This window comes from Geotrypetes seraphini, chromosome 3 (assembly GCF_902459505.1).
Source record: "Geotrypetes seraphini chromosome 3, aGeoSer1.1, whole genome shotgun sequence".
Taxonomy (NCBI): Eukaryota; Metazoa; Chordata; class Amphibia; order Gymnophiona; family Dermophiidae; genus Geotrypetes; species Geotrypetes seraphini.
Window position 1 is genome coordinate 67,278,190 of NC_047086.1, and position 19,749 is coordinate 67,297,938.

The 19,749-nt window shown below is 43.6% G+C and overlaps 1 protein-coding gene across 3 annotated transcripts in view; it reads right to left on the reverse strand.

Annotated features, from left to right (window-relative positions):
- HCRTR2 (hypocretin receptor 2) overlaps positions 1-19,749 on the reverse strand; it is a 132,921-nt gene that overhangs the window by 100,998 nt on the left and 12,174 nt on the right. Inside the window, exon 2 of one of the 3 annotated variants that reach the window (XM_033938478.1) lies at positions 6,754-6,861. The exons of the other annotated variants lie outside the window; for them this stretch is intronic. The gene's annotated coding sequence lies outside the window, so the exon portion shown is untranslated. The remainder of the gene's footprint in view (positions 1-6,753; positions 6,862-19,749) is intronic. 3 annotated transcript variants of the gene reach the window in all.

Consider the following 19,749-nt stretch of genomic DNA (forward strand, 5'->3'; position numbering starts at 1 on the left):
TCTCCCTTCACCCCCATTAGTCTGGCATCCATCTTCTTCCCTTCCCTCCTCCAATAGTCTGGCATCTCTCCTCTCCTCTTCTTTCCTTCCCTCTCCCACACCCACATGGTCTGGCATTTCACTCTCTCCTCTCCCTTCCATCAGCATCTGCCCCTTTTCTCTCCATCCAACCCAATTCTATGCAGTATCCTTCCCCCTTATGTCTCTTTCCCCACAATTCCATCAGCATCTGCCCCTTTCTCACCCTCCACACCCTTCCATATCACCCTGATCCCCTTTCTCACCCTTCACCATGTTTCCATACCACCCTGACCCCCTTTCTCACCCTTCACCATATTTCCATCCCACCCTGACCCCCCCTTTCTCACTCTCCACACCCTTCCATACCACCCTGATACCCTTTCTCACCCTTCAGCATGTTTCCATACCACCCTGACCCCTCTTTCTCACCCGCCACACCCTTCCATAACACCCTGACCTCCTTTCTCTCCCTTCACCACTTTACTACGCTCCTTTCTTTCTCCATTCCTAAACAGCAAGGTCCCGCAATGACTGCTTCTGTTCCGGATGGAACAGGTAAGTGACGTCGGAGGGGGCTGGGCCAGCGGACGCAGGGAGTTGCAGCAAGATCCTGCGATGATTGCGGCTTCTGGTCCACTCCCCCCCCCCCCCCACATCACTTACCTCTTCTGGAACAGAGGCAGTAGATGGCGCAGTCATCGCGGGACCTTCATTCACTTCAGCACGGCTGATGACTCTGCTCTGTTATAAGTACGGTAGCCAAGCTGAGGTGCCATTTGGAGCAGAGCGGGAGGTTCCGGATCCAGCCGGCTGTGCACCCCCTTGGAGCGCAACCATGGCGGACCGACCCGCTACCCCCCCCCTTTGGTACACCACTGGTCCTACCTCTCCCTTTCTGTGTCAGCACATCCCTTCTTCCTCCCTCCCTTCCTGTCCAAAGCGCGCCCCTGCTCCTCCCTTCCGTGTCCCAAGGCACTCCTCGTTGTCTTTCCTTCTGTTCTGCAACCCAAATCTATGCCTCTCATGGGTGTTAACCTCCTATGGCCAGCTCTCCTCCCAGTTGCACTTCTCTTCGCAAAGTCCTGGCCACTGGTTCCTGCATACAGCTCGTGGCTGACCTGAAAATCTTTCCTGAGGGTCAGCCATGAGCCGTGTGCAAGAACCAGTGGCCACAGCTTTGCAAAGAGAAGTGCAACTGAGAGGAGAGAGCTGGCCATAGGAGGTAAACACCCACAGGAGGCACAAAGGGTCAGGCTGTCGGGGCAGCCATGAGCCACGTGCAGGAACCAGCTTTGCAAAGAAAAGTGTGACTGGGAGTAGGGAGCCAGCAAGAGAAGGTAAACACCCACGGGAGGCATGAATTTGGGATGCAGAACGGAGCGAAAGACAATGAGGGGCGTGTTGAGACAGGAAGGGAGGAAGAAGGGGTGCATTGGCACAGGCATGGAGAGGCAGGGCCATGTTTATTTATTTCAAAAATTTATATTCTGTATATCCTACAATTCTATGTGGATTACAATAAAACATCCAAAATTGATAAAAGACATACAAGTAACGAATTACAATCTTACACTACAAAACATATTACAGTAACTAATACATTTTTTTAAAAAAATAACAATAACCCTAAAACACTAGAGTTCTCCACCTTCTCCCGCTTTACTGAGAAATGACTGTTGGCACATAACTCCCTTCTTCAGTTTGAAAAAGTGTGCAAAAACAGAATAGTTTTAAGCTGTTTCCTAAAATGTAATATGCGTTAGGACACAGGAGGAAGGGAGGGAGCACAAACTTCGGAGAAAGGATGGAAGGAAGGAAGAAAGGAGGGAGGGAGCATGAACTTGGGAAATAGGATGAAATGATGGAGGGAGTGAGGGAAAGAGATGCTGAGGTAGGGAGAGAATAGAAAGGGAGAATTGTTGGGCATGGGTGCCTGAGTGAGAAGCAACGAGAGACGGTGCACATGGGAAAATGAAGAAAGTGGTGAATTGTTGGGCATAAGGAGGGAGAAAGAAATATTGGACATGGTGGTGGGAGAGGCGTAAGGTACAGATTAGAGAATGACACAGGGACAATTTTGCCCCCTACCCGGAAGAACTCAATTTCCCCGTCCTGTCTCCATGAGTTTTGTCCCTGCCCCATTCCTGTAAGCTCAGCCTTAACCGCACAAGCCTCAAACACGTATGATTTTAAAGTATTTGAAGCTTGTGCAGATAAGGACGGAGTTTGCAAGAATGGGGCAGGGACAGGAAAAGAACTCATGGGGATGGGAAAATGAGTTCCTGAGGGGATGGGGACAAAATTGTCCCTGTGTCATTCTCTAGTACAGATGCATGGGGAAGGGAGAGATGAGAGGGAGAAATGTTGGAAGTGATAGCGAAGAGGGAAAGAATGAAGAACAAAATTAAGTGTGAACCTATTTTTTCTTTCTATTTAAACTACAGTACTTTGTTTTGAGGATTGTTTCTTTAATGTTCTTTAATGTTTAATGTTTTTATAGACTGTATACTGTACAGGATCCGAGTTACATAGAAATTCAACTTTTATTGCAGAGTCTTTTATAACTAACTAAAGGGCAGAGGACAGCAATAAGGTGGTGGGTACAATGTCTGAAAATGTCATTTTGATTTGCCTCCCTATTGCCACCCTGAATACTTCGTCCTAAGCACCACTGGTCTGCTAACCTCCCCAGCCCCTTCCTGTCTGACAGATCATCTGGCCAGTGGTGTAGTAAGGGGGAAGGGACCACCTCAGATGCCGTCTCGATGGGGTCGCAGGCCTGCCCCGCCACACCCGCACTGCTCACGCCATCTCTTTTCCCGCCCCATACCTTTGTAGATCTTCGCCAGCACGAGCAACTTCTCCCACCCGTTGCTCACGCCATCCTAATTCCCCTCTAAATCACTTCTTGGTCCCGGGGCCAGGAAGTGATGTCGGAGGGAAACTAGGCTGGCATGGGCAGCATGCTGGAGAAGCCACGCGCGCTGGTGAAGATTTACAGAGGTACATGGGGGGAGGGAAGGGAGAGTATGACTGTAGAGATTGGTGGGAGGGCGCGGAAAGAGGAAGGAGTGGTGGGGGAGAGGAAGGCCGGATGCCTCCTACCCTCGCTACACCACTGCATCTGGCCCCAGCATGTTCTGAGAAAAACTGGCATCATTGATCCATGCAACTCCCTACTTTACCCCCCCCAAAAAAAAAAAAAAAAAAAAGAAAAAAAAAAAATCTTGTAAAGAAGTGGTATAATTCTGGGTGTTGTGACCAAACAGACACAAGGCCTGTCAAGGTCCCAGCTAAGGGAAAAGCTAATGTAACAATAAAACCCCGGAAGAAAAATTCCGGGATTTCTCAGGAATTTATTGTGAGAAACAGGGTCAGTGACCACCAGGTGGAGCCTGACTTATCTGGGGATGAGATAGGTGAATTATGTACAACTCGCCACCAGGGGAGCTCTAGAGGACCCTGGGCTACTGCTGACTCACCTAGAGCAGGGCACGCCCCAAAGGTAGTTAAGCCAGCAGTGGCATTCAGACCAGCAAGCCGGTTAGGGAGGAAGTTTGGGCCTTGCCTCCCTAGGAACCCTGCCGAGCCAAACAGGGACAACAAGCCCCAACCTATGGAACCTATGGAGGTTGAACAGCCAGAGGATTTGTCTGTCCTGTTTGAAGAACCTATGGACTTCCAAGAGTCTTGTGCTGGCAGTGAGTGTAATTTGCCTGAACCTATGCAGCTGAACCTGACTTTGAGCCACAAACAGTGAGTGTGTTTTGGAACTGTTTGTGTGCTGTGTATTTTGTTTTTGAATGCTGATTTTGTGAGAAAGCTTTGAGAGAGTGGGGAGAGGTTTTGCTTCCATTCTGGGAGGGAATTTGAAAGCCTTTTCTGAAGGCCTTTGTTTTTGGCAAAACCTAGTACTCTCTCCTTTTCCTGGCAACCATATTCTGATTGCCAGAGGCTTTCCTTCATTTGCTGCAAGGACTATAAATTAAGGAAAACTTGAATGCTGAACTGTAATTTTGATGAAGTGAAATACCTGCTTTTCAGCAGGCAGAGTAAGCTCTGTATTGAGCTGAGGTCTCAGGGATAAGTGGGACTTAAGAGACACAGAAAGAAAGTTGCACTGTATTGTGAACAGCTTTATTTTCCTGCCTTTTTCTCTTTTGGCAGTTTGTTTGTTTTGGTTTTTGGTTATTAAGGCTGTGTGAAAACCTGACTGAAGTTATAAAGTCTGAAAAGTACTTACCTGCCCTAAGGAATTAAGTAAAAAGAACTTTATCCTGACATGCCACTATTGTTGGAACTTTATTTGTGTTTGAGTGAATTTTTCATTGCTACTATAAACTCCAGTCCTGCAGGGTGACTCCAGGCCGGGTCACACGCGATTGCATTATTGTTTGTAGCCATCAAATTTTCTACAGAGCCCTGCTCTGGGTAAGACTGGTGGTCACAGTGTAAAAAAAAAAATGCTGGTCCTGGCTATCTGGCTATGAATGTAGTAATTTATTCTTTGAGCCCTGAAACAGTGGCCATATGTTACAAAATTGCCAACTACAGAGGAAGTTCTCCATGTGGGCTACCATCAGGTCATGCTATTTTACTGTTTACCTGGGTTATTAGTAATTAGGTCTCATTGCATAAAATGGGACCTGTACTAAAATGCAAATACAACAACAAAGTTGACCAATTGGTGTTCAGTCTCTTTATCGGTAAATAGACTCGGCACGATCATGTTTCGGCCCACAAGGGCCTGTCTCAGGAATTTTGTGATAAATTTATTTGTGTAATTTCCAAGAATACTTCAGTACATACTATAGTGAACTGCAGCTCTAATGAATGACATCTGCTGTGGTCCACAATCGTGTCGAGTCTATTTACCAATAAAAAGACTGAACACCAATTGGGCAGCTTTGTTGTTGTGTTTGCCGTTCACCGTTGTGAGGGCAGTTTCTCCTGTTTGTATCCAAGACCTGTACTAAAATTGCACAAGTTATTGGTGAAATAGCACGCCTTAACATAACATATGGCACTCGCACCGCTTCACTTTCATATAGCACATCTACCACTTAAACAAATGCAGACAGACACAATTTAATGGACAAATAATTTGGCCATAGCTTTATTAACAACTTCTTTTTTTATATTATTTTTAATCTTTATTAAATTTTCAAACTACAATTATAAGAACATAAGAATATAAGAATTGTCACTGCTGGGTCAGACCAGTGGTCCATCGTGCCCAGCAGTCCGCTTAAAAAGGCGGCCCCCCCCCCCCCCAGGTCAAAGACCAGTGCTCTAAAATGAGTCCAGCCTTACCTGTGTACGTTCTAGTTTAGCAGGAACTTGTCCAACTTAGTCTTGAAATCCTGGAGGATGTTTTCCCCTACCACAGACTCTGGAAGAGCGTTCCAGCTCTCCATCACTCTCTGGGTGAAGAAGAACTTCCTTACGTTCGTACAGAATCTATCCCCTTTCAACTTTAGAGAGTGCCCTCTCATTCTCCCTACCTTGGAGAGGGTGAACAGTCTGTCTTTATCTATAAAGGGCTCCTTTTACGAAGGTGCACTAGCGATTTTAACGCACGCACCGGATTAGCGCGCGCTAGCCGAAAAACTACCGCAAGCTCAAGAGGAGGTGGTAGCGGCTAGCACGTGTGGCATTTTAGCGTGCACTATTCCGTGCATTAAGACCCTAATGCGCCTTCGTAAAAAGAGCCCCAAGTCTATTCCCTTCAGTATTTTGAATGTTTTGATTATGTCTCCTCTCAGTCTCCATGTACATATAATATTACAAGAAAAGCACAATAAACTTACAGATATTAATAAGCAATTATTTTCCCCCACCCTCCCACCTAGTAATCAAGAAAATAAATACCCATAAGAAACTACCTAAAAAATCCCTGAATCAATTAACAACTTCTTAATATAACAATGTGATAACCCATAATCATTCTAACCATCTTCTAGGCTGGTCACTTACTAAACTTCTTCATTACTGTCAGCTAGTCGGTGACGGACCTAGCTGTATTTTAAATATTCACAAATTGTATTCAACATATGAAGTATTCCCTCCCCTCCCCCATGAGACCTGCGGTGGCCTCACGCTACTTGTAGTGGTATCGCACATAGGTATTTCACACCCAAGAGTCCATTAAACAACTTCAAGCAAACAGAATGGCCACCTGGAAGCACCCCATTTCCACAGCTGCAACTCCCTTCACCCACTTTCCAACCCAACAAGTACTCAAACCCCAACTACCAAAGAAAAGACAACGGGCGGGCAGGGTGGGAAAATTCCAAACTCCCCCTAAGCCTTTCCTCAAACCTCCAAACTACCCAACCTCCCCACACCAAACCAACCATACTGTCCCCACAAGAACAAATTCCTTTCCTTCAGTTCTCACTTCCCGCCTATCAACCAGCCAATCCAAAACCCACACAATCCCCACACTTCCTTCCTCAGTAACCATCTTCCAGCCACCAGTCCCTAAATGTAACCCAACCCTTCCATCCTTCTGCACTCGCCTCTCACTCTTTACCCACTCCAATTCCCTCCCCTCACCCCACTACCTCATTATTTCCTTAACCCGGCAGCTCAGCCATTGTTAGCCCACTATTTAATTAGCGGGCTTCCGTAACCCACATTGATAACTCCACCTCTATATGGCTTTAGTTACAGAAGGGAACATGCACAAGGCTTACTCCTAGTTAAACACAAGTTTCGGTATATCCTTACCTGTTCTGTTTGGCTGACTTTCTTAGGACTCTTCTGCTCTGCTTGCTAGGTGTAATGACTACCCCGGGCTTCTTTGACTCATGACATCTTTCCTTTAGATTCAGATACCTGATGGGAAGAGATATAATTCAGCCCATACAGCCACTAATCTTTAATATGGACAGAGATGCCAAGGAGGAAAAATTTTTGACACGGGAGATTTTACTACCTATCCGCCAGCTCTACCCACTCCGTCTCCTAGTGTCACTCTCTGCTCCACCTCTGCCCCATGGGGTGACGGGTCAAAAGCGCGCGAGGACAAAGGCGCGCCGACAACCGAGCGCGGACAACTGAGCGCAGGGCTTAATCGCGCTGAAGAAAACCCGTATTTTAAAGGTCTCTGACGGGGGTGTGTGTGGGGGGAACCCCCTCCCACTCTACTTAATAGGGATCACACTGCCTCACGCTGCCATGTTGGGAGTGTGTGGGGGTGTAACCCCCCACATTATACTGAAAACTTAACTTTTTCCCCTAAAAAACAGGGAAAAAGTTAAGTTTCCAGTATAATGAGGGGGGTTACAACCCCCAAACCCCCCACAACGCCAGCGCAATCTCTATTAAGTAAAGTGTGTATGTGTTGGGGGGGGTTCCCCACCCACACACCCCATCGGAGCCCTTTAAAATACGGTTTTTCTTTGGCGTGATGAAGTCCTGTGCTCAGTTGTCCGTGCTCGGTTGTCGGCGCGCCTTTGTCCTCGCGCGCTTTAGACTATGAACCGCCCCATGGTGATTCCATATTGGTGATGACAGGGATGGATAAGAACTGCAGATAAATTACAAGTGCAAAATAACCTCCAGTCATTTACTCTGAGAATATTAACCTTATTGCCCCTTACCTAATATATAATGTTCTTAAATGAAGGAAAAGGCCTCAGGAGCTGCGGAGAGCAAAGCTCCACTGCTGCTATGAAGGGAAAAGCTGTGTATATACAGTATACAAGCTAAGAACTACAGATAACCATTCTCACTACTTTTCTTGTTAACCCCTTTGATAAATCTTCTTTCCCTATCAATCTGTCACTGCAACTATTACATCAGCCCTAGAGCACTAATACGGCTTCCATTGGGAAACTGCAGTATGGTAGAACAAGCTGGATTGTTACAGATCCCTACAAAAGGAGTTACAAATTGCACCTCAGTTACATATGCAGAAGATAGACAGACCCTTTACCTAATGCAGAATTAAGAGACCACAAATTTGAAATAAACAGCTAAATATGAACTGAAATGAAAATCCCCTAAGAACAATAGACTTTATAAGCAGTCCAGTACCAATTAAAGAGAAACAATAAATGCAATGGCCTTATGCACATTGCAAAATACAAACATAGGAAAAGACGATCTTGAACCAATAATGATACATTCCATTACTTTTTTTTTTTTTTCAATTCTAACTCTGTTGACCTGGCATTTTATTTTTCTAACCAGTTTGATTCCACGTTTCTTGTGTGATTCTTCTCTAAATAATTTTTTTTTCTGCATCTCCTATTTCTTCTTTCTTCCCTTGTCTTCTTTTTTTCTCCCTTCCCTATATCTGTTTAAAACTGATCTTCTCTCTTTTCTCTTTTTCTCTCTTCTCTGCTTCTCCACTCATGGGTCCATTTTGCCTTTATCTGACCCTCCAGATCCTCTTTTCACCTCTCACCTACTTACCAGCTTTTCATCTCCCATTTTTTCACTCTTCCAGTTGCTCCCATGGTTCCTTTTTCTCTCTTTTTCCTTTGCCAGCCTATTCTCCCTTTGAGGGGCATAATCAAAAGAAACATCTAAGTCTGTTTGTGGCCTAAGTCACTAGTCACCCAAAGTCGACTAAGTAAAATGTCCATTCCAGAAAAATACGTCCAAATTATTCCCCCCCCCCCCCCCCGAAAATTGTCTAGTTGGACGACCAGCCATTTGATCGTCCAGACCGCTAAGTTGTCTATCATTATACCCCATTCTCGTCCAAAAATTTGTCCAAGTCAAAAACACCCTTTTGGATGTGGGCAGGGTCAGCAAAGTGATGGACTGGCCACCCAAACATTGCACCAGAGTAGTGGGGTACCTTACAGGGCACTGCTGTGAACTTCACAAAAAGGGTGCCACATAAACATCTCACCACAACTCCCTTATAGGTCATGGTGAGCCCCCCAAAATACCCCCAGAACCTACTAGACCCACCTGTCTACCACCCCAATAACCCTTATGGCTGCAGGTGCCATTTATATTGCAGTACAAAAGGATTTTGGTGGGTTTTTAGGGGTGCACGTTTTACCATGAATGCAGCGATTAGAGTGGCTTATGGACCTGGGTCCTCCTCTCCATGGTTCACTAACTCACCCCCAAGACCACTTAAGCCACTTCTGTGCCGCTCTGCTAGGCTTTCCTATGCCAGGCTGCCAGGTGCTGATGTTCTGTAGGCAGATGTGTATATTTTTATTACGATTTTTATGGTGTTGTGGGGGGAGGTCATTGATCACTGGGGCTGTATGTAAGGGGTCTGTACTTTGTGTTTGCAGTGATTATCTGGTCACTTTGGATACCCTTTTGCCACTTAGACCTGTTTTTACATGGCCTAAGTCACAACTTCGATCCAGGCAGCCTTGTTAAAGTTTTGGTTATACATGCAGTACGACAAACCCATGTCCCGCCCAAATCCCGCCCTCACCACTCCTCCTAAAATGATCCTTTTAGCTCTGGTCGTACAGCGGCACTGACCAGGTCTAAGTCGTTTTTAGGTACGTCTAAAACCCGTTTCGATTATCAGCACTTGGAGGTTCAAGTATCGATTTAGGCGAGTTTTAAGATGTATTTATTTTTTGATTATGAGCCCCTTTATGTTTAACTCGCTTCCTAATCAGCATTTCCATCCTCTATACTCAACCCCTTATCTACTGTACCTTTTTCTGACTCAGGCTAAAATGTAGATTTGGATGGTTAGCTGGATAGGGAGAACTGTCCTTTTACTAAGCTGTGTTAAGCAGCTAGTGTCAGTAGAGCCTCACCTTAGATCAGGAGTGTCAAAGTCCCTCTTTGAGGGCCATAATCATAAGTACATAAGTAAATAAGTAGTCGCCTCCGCCGGGGCAGACCAGAGGTCCATCCAGCCCAGCGGTCCGCTCACGCGGCGGCCCATCAGGCATATTGCCTGAGCAGCGGTCCCTGACTAATTTTATACCTACCTCTACACTTATCTCTATTTGCATACACTGCTTTCATTGTATGCTAATAGATCTCATGCATATTCATTGGGGAAATCCTGAAAACCTGACTGGATTGCGGCCCTCGAGGAGGGACTTTGACACCCCTGCCATAGATAGTACAGACCCACGCTAATGTCTGATGCATCAGTAAACTTGTTAGCATGGTAAAATAATAATAATAATAATAACACTACCTGCTTAATGCTGGAGTTGGTGTGATTAGGGTGAACTGGAGGAGTGACTGGTTCTGATAGCATGGGTCAATACCTGCACTTACTGCCACACTATTAGCAGTTTGGAAGCACAACTGCATTTAAGGGCCAATGCAAAAAAAACTACTGTGGGCCTAACTGCATGGTTACTATGGGTTGAATATGCACTGCCAAACAATGTAGAGAGTTGCTGAGCATAGGTATTAACTCAATGATTGTTTTATGTATTACTTATGTAGTTAATAGTTCGTTTTATGCAGTGTTTTATGTTCAATTAATTGTATTGCACTGTCAAAGTTTGAAAATCAATAAAGATTAAAAAAAAACTCAATTGCATTTACATTAAAACCTTGGTTTATGAGCATAATAATAATAACTTTATTCTTTTATACTGCCAACACCAGCAGTTCTAGGCGGTTTACATAAAAGAGGACTGAACAATCAGTGAAAAGATACAATTGCATGAAAAATACACAGATGCAGCTTTAAAACCATCTAAATCAGGGAATAAATCTATCAAACAAATTAGTCTTAACTAGTTTCCTAAAAGAACAGTAGGACAAGGCTTGAGGAATAATTTTGCCTAACTAAGTTTGCAATTTGCCCGCCTGAAAGGCAAGTGTCCTATCCAGGAACGTCTTATATCGACAAGATTTTAAATTAGGGCAGGCAAATAAGCAAAAACTTTGAGTAGCTTTGCTAGACCTATGCCGCTCAAAGTGAGAGGAAAGGTAAATAAGAGACAATCCAAATGCCAATTTGAAGCAGATGCAAGCACATTTGAATAGAACTCTTACTTCAATGGGTAGCCAATGTAATTGCCGATAGTAAGGGCTAACATGGTCTTGCTTTTCAGACCAAAAATTAGTCGGACAGCTGTATTTTGGATTAACCTCATTCTTCTTAAGATCTTCTTGTAGGATTCCAAATAGATTATGTTACAATAGTAAAAAATAGACAAAATTAACGCTTATAATCCAAAGCACTCATATATCAAAGCAAATTTCCTCATAAGAAATAATGGAAACTCAGATGATTCGTTCCACAACCCAAAAACTTTACTGAACTGTAGTATGTATTTGTATTGCAAGACCTCACTTGTTTAGAACAGTCACTACACTCCCGCAGCATCAGAGAGAGAAGAACCATTGGCTCAGTTGTGACGTGCATACTTGTATTGCAAGACCTCACAGCATCTTCGGCTCAGTTGTGATGACGTGCTGCACGAATACGTACTCGTATTGCAAGACATCGCTTGTTTATCACATTAAAATTTAATAAAACATTTTGCTTGGCTTGCAAAACACTCGCACACCCACTCGCAATCCAAGGTTTTACTATAATGTCAATGAGGCCATTAAGAGATAATGCAGAGAGATAGACAGGGGTTTTGTCGTGGTTACCGCAAGAATATTTTCATCAAGTCTGAGGCAGAGTACAGGGGTTAACGAAGAGGATTTCATGGCAGGTTTTCAGATTTAATTGCCAATTTTTTCTCTTTTTTTGCAAGAGAAGGAAGATCTTGCAATGTTCAAGTGCACGCAGGAGGTGACAGACATGTGCATTTATCTGAACACAACGGAAAGTAAAAGTACACCTTGGCACCTGTCCTTGTGCGCCTAAATATGAGACTTGCAAAACTTTTGTGTAAGCAATTTTTGCATGGATGATATTTAGGTGCAAAAAGCACGCACCAATGTGTGCTCACACTTTCATTTTTTGTTTACACATGAGCACAAGCTACATGTACCAAAAATCTTCCATACACATCTGTGTCCCATTAGCCACAAGATTTCTGTGCATAAAATTTGTATACCATCGGCTTTCTGCATGGCATGGTGTTACACTTCTAATAGAAGCCCTGTGTTCAGACATCCAGGCTCAGCTTTACTATGAATCTTTCCATATTGGCCTCTCAATGGACATGTGGTGGTAATCCCCCATTCTCTAAAACTTCCTTATAAACCCCTTCAGCACAAACCCTGATCCTCTGAAGATGCCAACTCTGACCCCAATGACTCAGACACTAATTCTTGATGTTTAAAATACTGACCCTCTAAAGCAGGGGTGCCCAAAACGTTGATCGCGATCTACCGGTCGATCGCAAAGGCAACGCCGGTAGCTCACAGAGCCAATGTTCTCCCTAGCATTCCCCCGGTCACTGTCTCACCTTTAAACTAGTGGAATTATGGCAGCCTGCAGAGCGAACATAGCAGATTTCCGTCAGCCTCTGTAGCACGTTCCCTCTGCAGCTGTCCCGCCCCCAACGTCAGAGGAGGTGCGGGACCACGGCAGAGGGAACGTGCTACAGAAGCTGATGGCAGCATGCTACGTTCGCTCTGCAGGCTGCCGTAATGAACTTTCAACTGTGATAGGCCAGAGGGAAGAACGGAGGTGAGGGATCCAGTCTAAGGGAAGCAGCTCGATGATCCAGTCTGATGGAAGCAGCGGAGATAAGGTCCCACATGTCGGGGTAAAATTGGGCCCATTGCAAGGGAGGAGGGAGATTGCCTTAGAGACGCTGGATCGGGGAGGGGGGGGAGAGAGAAGAGACAAAAGGACCTTGAGGAGGGGCAGGAAAGCAGCCTTGAACAAAAAGGGAGTGGGAAGATAAGGCAGATCCTGGACTACTAGAGGGCTTAGAGAGGTTGAAACACTCTGAACCGAGGAGAGAGAGATGCCAGGCCCTGGGGAGGGGGAAGACAAAGAGAGTGAGAGACACAAAGACCTGGACCAATGATGGGAGGACTCAAAATGTTAGCAGAAGGAAGATAGAGAGGGAGAAACCTGAAATAAAGGGGAGGCAGAAGAGAGGGGACAGATATTGGGCTATGGGACAGAAGAGACAGAAGGGGAGAGACCCTGAGGAAGAACAAAGAGTTGCAATATCAGAACAGAGGAGGGAGACATGTTGCCAATAGGGGTGGAGGAGAGAGAAAGAAAAGCTGGAAGGACAGAGAGATGTTGGTTGGGGAATGGAGCGAGGTCTGGAGGACAGAAGAGGTGCACTCGATATATATATAAATAAATATGGGGGTCTTTTACTAAGGCGCACTAGCTGATTTAGCGTGCACTAAATGCTAATGCGTCCATAGAATACAATGGGCGCACGCTAAATCGGCTAGCGCACCACAGTACAAGAGGGGGTATATGTTTACTATTTTTATTGTTGGTAGATCATTTTGACTTGGTCATTTTGAAAGTAGCTCGCAAGCCAAAAAAGTGTGGGCACCCCTGCTCTAAAGACATAAAGCCTGTTCCCCCCCTCCCCAGAGTCCAAACGCCTCTCATTTAAGAAACAAAGCCTACAGTCCAAAGGCCAATTTCAAGTTTCAAGTTTATTAAAAGTTTGTTGTACACGCAATATCAAATACTTCAATGCATATGACAATTTAAAATTAGGAGACAAAGGCTGCCCTCCAGATACAAAACCCCTACTTACCGAGGGGTTATCTTTGATAGATCAGGTGAGAGCGGACATAGTACTACTCGAAAGGGTCCAGAAAAGAGCACCTAAAATGGTTAAGGAGCTGGAGGAGTTGCCATACAGTGAGAGATTAGAGAAACTGGGCCTCTTCTCCCTTGAAAAGAGGAGACTAAGAGGGAACATGATCAAAACATTCAAAATAATGAAGGGAATAGACTTAGTAGATAAAGACAGGCTGTTTACCCTCTCCAAGGTAGAGAGAATGAGAGGGTACTCTCTAAACTTAAAAGGGGATAGATTCCGTACAAACCGAAGGAAGTTCTTCACCCAGAGAATGGTAGAAATCTGGAATGCTCTTTCGGAGGCTGTTATAGGGGAAAACACCCTCCAGGGATTCAAGACAAAGTTAGATAAGTTTCTGCTAAACTAGAACGTACGCAGGTAAGGCTAGACTCAATTAGGGCGCTGGTCTTTTACCTAAGGGCTGCCACGGGAGCGGACTTCTGGGCACGATAGACCACTGGTCTGACCCAACAGCGGCAATTCTTATGTTCTGCCTGTGCCTCATCCAGGATCCCAAATGGCCATCAAGTTCCCTAATGGGACTCCTGAGGAGTCATGAGTAGGGGGAAAGTACAACTCTCAAGGTTGGGGTTTGTACTGGTGGTGGCCCTTATGCCTACAGATGGTCAAAGTTTAGAGTTTTGGGAAAAGGGAAATTTATCTTTGGGGGCTGGGGTTTAGAATGTGGGGTGGGAGGAGGGGGAGGGAGTCAGAGTTTGAGCCATAAGCAGGATGGGGTTTGAGTTTTTAGGAAGTCATGACTTGAGTTTTGGGATGGGTCATGGTTTGAGCACACCCTCTGCATTTACTGCACAGGATTTTGCACTTACTGCAGTGTAAACATGTGCTAAGTTCAAAACCCAACTACAATTTAGTAAAAGGGTCCCTATATAGTATATATATTCAGAATCACTCATGATCTGAATAGCAGCATTAAATATAGCTGCATTAATTTAATCATTCGGTATTTCAAAATCTCAAAATTATAGATGGTTGCAGTTGAAGCAGGCCTTTCAGAGTGGGTTCCCTGATTGGCGAAATCTAAAAAATCATTATAGCTTGCAGGTCCTATGCTTCCAGGCAGATTTTTTTAGGACATCAGGCCGCCAGGTGGTATAAATTAATTTCTGAATTCTTGAATTCAAAAAAATAGTCTTAGAGACATTTGGAGCATTGAGATAAAGGAGTATATTTCTGCATCTCGATGGCCACGAATTTGGACTTGGAGGATGAGATGTTTTTTCTGTTACATAGATCTTTTTGGACCCCTGTTAGGTTGCACAGGTTAAACAGTTCTAAATCTAATAGATGCTGGCACTGTCATCTTGACATAGGGACATTGGATCATCTGTTGTTCTATTGTCCTTTGATACTCAACTTTTGGAAGTCAATATGGGGACAGATTAATCTCATATTGGAATCAACAATTCCAATGAGGTAGTCATGTGTGGAACATTACTGCATATTAAGCTCCACATGGACAGCTATAAATGCAGGCTTTTCCTAATTATGACAGGGATAGCCATGCAAATGGTAACTCGCAATTGGAAAAATTGTGATCGCCTTAATTTTCCTTTTTGGTGGGCGAGTTTATGTTTATGCTACAGATATGAGAAGATGAATGCTGATATGTTGGGGCATAGCAATTTATTCAAACTGGTTTGGGGCCCATTGACATCCTTTGTAACTTCATTATAGGTATCTTTTGTTTTTAATTTTAATTTATTTCCATACACATCCAGGACAGGGTGGGTGTGGGGGGGGGGGGATATCTTGTTGGTTTATTATTTGATTAAATGTATTAGATGGGATGGGAGGGATATTTTTCTTCTGCATTGTTATTGATTGAATATAAGTGATTGTTTTGATTATTAATGTCTGTATAATTCCTGGCACTTTGTATTAGTTTTGAAAAATTAATAAAGATTTTAAATAAATAAATATATATATATCTGCATTAATTTAAGCACCATAGCTAGCATTAAAAAGAAAATGCTGACTGCAGTTTTTTAAATCTCAGACTAATAGTTACCTCATTTAATTTAACCAATTGTGTGGATGTTTCATAGAATATGGTATTTGTTTAATGATGACAAAATTTGTTACAGCTCAGTTTAATTTTATAATTCTTAATATTCTCTGTAGCTATCGTCAGCAAGCATGACATTTAGCTGGGTAATCTAACTAGTGTCAGCTGTGTCTGCTGAATTATTTTCCCTAGAAATGGCTATTTGCTGAATCCCTTGACATTATTTTGAATTGCCAAGGCCAACTACTACTTGCCTTTAATTCTTTTTGCCTAGAATTTCCTTGCTGATATTCCAAGTTTTGTTGCAAGGTCTCTGCCTGGTGCCTAATTATTGCATCTTCCAATCTCTCCTGAGTGGACCAGGTGAGCTCTACTTTATCCAGTAGAACTTCACCACTCAATTTAATTGGTTTTCTATGCAGGGCTTCACTTGCATGCAAAAAGTGATTCTCTAAGCTTTGTATCCTCTTTTATCAAGCCACATAAGGATAATTTCTCAAAATGTTGCTAAATTATGGCAATAGGAAGATGTATGCTAAGCATGAATTGTATAACACAGTTGTGCATATAACGACCTTCTAGTATTCGAGCTGAAGCCTGAATTTACATGCCTAACTTTGGCTATGAGCATTTACACCACCTCAGTGGCTGCTGTAAATGCTTGCATCTAACTGGCAGTTATGCATGTAAATGCTAGTGTTCGGTAATTTACGTGCATAACTGCCTGACATGCCCCTGATCCTCCCTATCCAATTCCACATACAGTTCAAACTCCTATTATTGACTTACAAGTGCATTCACTCTGTAGCTCCTCAGTATCTTTCCTCTCTTATCTCTCCATTCAACTCTAGACTCCGTCCCTTCTATGTTGCTGCACTATATGCCTGGAAGAGACTGCCTGAGTCGGTACATCAAGCTCAGTCCTTGGCAGTATTCAAATCTAATCTAAAAGCCTACTGTTTCAAGACTGCTTTTAACTCCTAACTCCCACTCGCTTGTAAAGTACCCATTTCTGTTTTATTATTCCATGTGTATGAAATTCCTTAACCCCTATTTGTCCTGTTTTATCTGCTTTAATTAGATTGTAAGCTCTATTTAGCAGGGATTGTCTCTTACAAGTACAGCACTGCGTACGTCTAGCAGTGCTATAGAATTGATACGTAGCAGTTGACCCACCCATGACCCTCCCAAGTCCATGCCCCTTCAGGTTGCATGCTCTGAAATTTGAGCATGCAACTTAAAAAATTGCAACTAAGAGCAGTTATGCACATAACAGTTAATTGATGCTAATGAGTGCCAACTAAGGACAATTATATCCTCTTATTGGTCATTTGGGCATGCAGCTTTCTAGAATTAGGGGGACAATGGGCTAGATTAACTAAGGCCACCGATCAACTTCCGACCATTTACATTACATTAGGGATTTCTATTCCGCATTACGACACGATTTCCCTCCGAACTGATTCATTAACCGCTGCCCCGATCATCCTCTGATACATGCATGCAAATGAGGGGGAACGGCATTCAGATGCAGGCAGGAAGCAATTCACTAAAATAAAAAAGCAAAACCGACTGGGCTGGCCGATCCAAAAATAAGCGACTGCTGAGGACCAGTTGCTGAGGTCCTTTCCGAATGCCTTGCCTTCTGCCACCTACTCTCTGCCCTGCTTCTCTGCTCTCATCCCCGAATCTCCTGCTCTGTCCTGCCTGCCCCGATCTCCTGCTCTCGCCCCAAATCTCTCCTGCCTGCCACCCCAAATCGTCATCCCAACTTACCCCGAATCTCTCCTGCCCTTCCTGCAGTGCTAGCCCGTGGTTTTAACCTGAGGGTTTAAAGTGGGTTAAAACCACAGGCTTGCAAAAATAAGTTTAAAAAAAAAACTTCTTTGCCGGGCTCGGAGGGCCAGCACATGCGCAGACCATCTACAGATGGTCTGCGCATGTGTCGGGATCGCTAGAGAGCGATCCTGGCAGTCAGATGGGGGCATGATTCCGATTACCCTCATTTGCATGAGGGCGATTCGTGAATCAGTTCCCCGGACATGGATCAGATTGGATCCCTCACGGATCGAATCCGATCCGTGCCCTTTGTTAATCTAGTCCAATGTATATTCACCCACACCCAAATCATGGGAAACCTGTGCCTGGGTATGGCTTGCCTTGAGGATATCTAAAGCCTTACGATTTTCTTAGATAGTCCATTGCTTACAAATTTGCTAACAACCCCCCTCTTTTACAAAAGCCGGCAGTGAGTGCCAGCGCGGTAAATGTTCCGACACCCATAGGAATGGAATGAGCGTCGGAGCATTTGCCGTGCGGCACTAAGCTGCGTGGCTTTGTAGAAAGGAGGCCAAAATGAGAGAGTCATTGAGAAAAAGTAAAAACAAAAAAACAAAAATAAACACATAAACAAGTTGGCAACTTTAAATTCATCTGCAGCACAAATTAAGAATCACAACACATGGGAAATATGATGGAGCTGGAAACCACCTTCTTATTCCATTAAGTTAGAAATAAAAAAAAAAATCAGCTTTTCTTTATTTAACTGCAACACAGTTTAGCTCCTTTGAATAGTGAAAGCATGTTTGACTTAAATAACAGTTAAAAAAAAAAAGTATTTATAAAGAGACATATGTCCAGTTGATAAATTGATAGTGAAGAAAAGGTTGTGTGTTATGCTGAATACTAAACAGGTAGAATGAATCTTCACTGATCATAACATTTGAATACTACGCATTTTCTTTTGATGTACATTACCACAAAGAAGGTGATAAATAGTAATATTAGCTTATTCTTTTTTCTTTTTTTTTTAATGCTTGCTGCATTTTGCAGCTGTGTAGTGCTATTGAAATTAGGAGATGATGGGACATTAGGACATTGGCAAAATGTGTTGTAGCTGAATCCATGTTATAAATCGGGGTCAATGGGCAGACTATGTTGTACCCACATTTGTGATGTATTGAGCCACCAGAGTACTTGCCTAAGATCTAAGGCCTCCGTGACAATCAGAAATGACTCTATTCCTCTATCCAGTGGAGATTGTAATATATGCTAATTAACCCCCCTCCCGAGATGGTCAATTTTTAGAGAGAGCCAGGCCAGAAGAAGCCAGTGTACTAACAACTGATGAAAGATCAATATTCATCTCATTTGGTGGATGATAAATCAAACAGCAAAATGAAAAGAAAAAAAATTCCCATCTTCCAGCCCCATTTCCATTCCAACTACTTGTTAGAGCATTGGGCTGACAGCCAGGGGAGCCTCCTTCAAATCCTACTGCAGTTCCTTGTTGATCTCAGGCAAGTCACTTTACCTTTCATTGCTCCGGATACATGCTGAGTTTGTAAGCCTTCCAGAGACAGGAAAAAATATCTAATCATTCACTTTTAGCTACTGCTGAAAGAAGCATGAGCTAAATCCAAAACAATAATAATTCTTTAGATCAAATCCCCAGACTTTTTTGGGTCAACAGTAGCCCCCACCCCTAAATCAGCGCAAATTAAACTTATCTGTTTCAGCAAGCTTTTCATTTAATACATGAGTGATTTTCTAGGCAATTACAGAAGGAAGTCATGTAACTTCTTGATTAATGTGGACTTCAAATTAATAATGCTCTAATTGCAAGTGAACTCTGCTTTATATGGATTATATATTTATGCTTTAATTTTGTTATATTTTATGTAATTTTATTATGTGTTGTTGTAATCTGCCTAAAATTTAAGAGAGAGAGCAGAATAAAAATTTGGAAAATAAATAAAATAAAAATATATTACCACTGCCTCTAGCCCTAAAAGAAATAAAGCAGTCATAGTTTTGTGGACAAAGATATCAATAGGGGAGAGTGTGGGGCAGTGGTTAAAGCTACAGCCTCAGCACCCTGCGGTTGTGAGTTCAAATCCACGCTGCTCCTTGTGACCCTGGGCAAGTCACTTAATCCCCCCAGTGCCCCAGGTACGTTAGATAGATTGCGAGCCCGCCAGGACAGAGAGGGAAAACTGCTTGAGTACCTGAATAAATGCATGTAAACCGTTCTGAGCTCCCCTG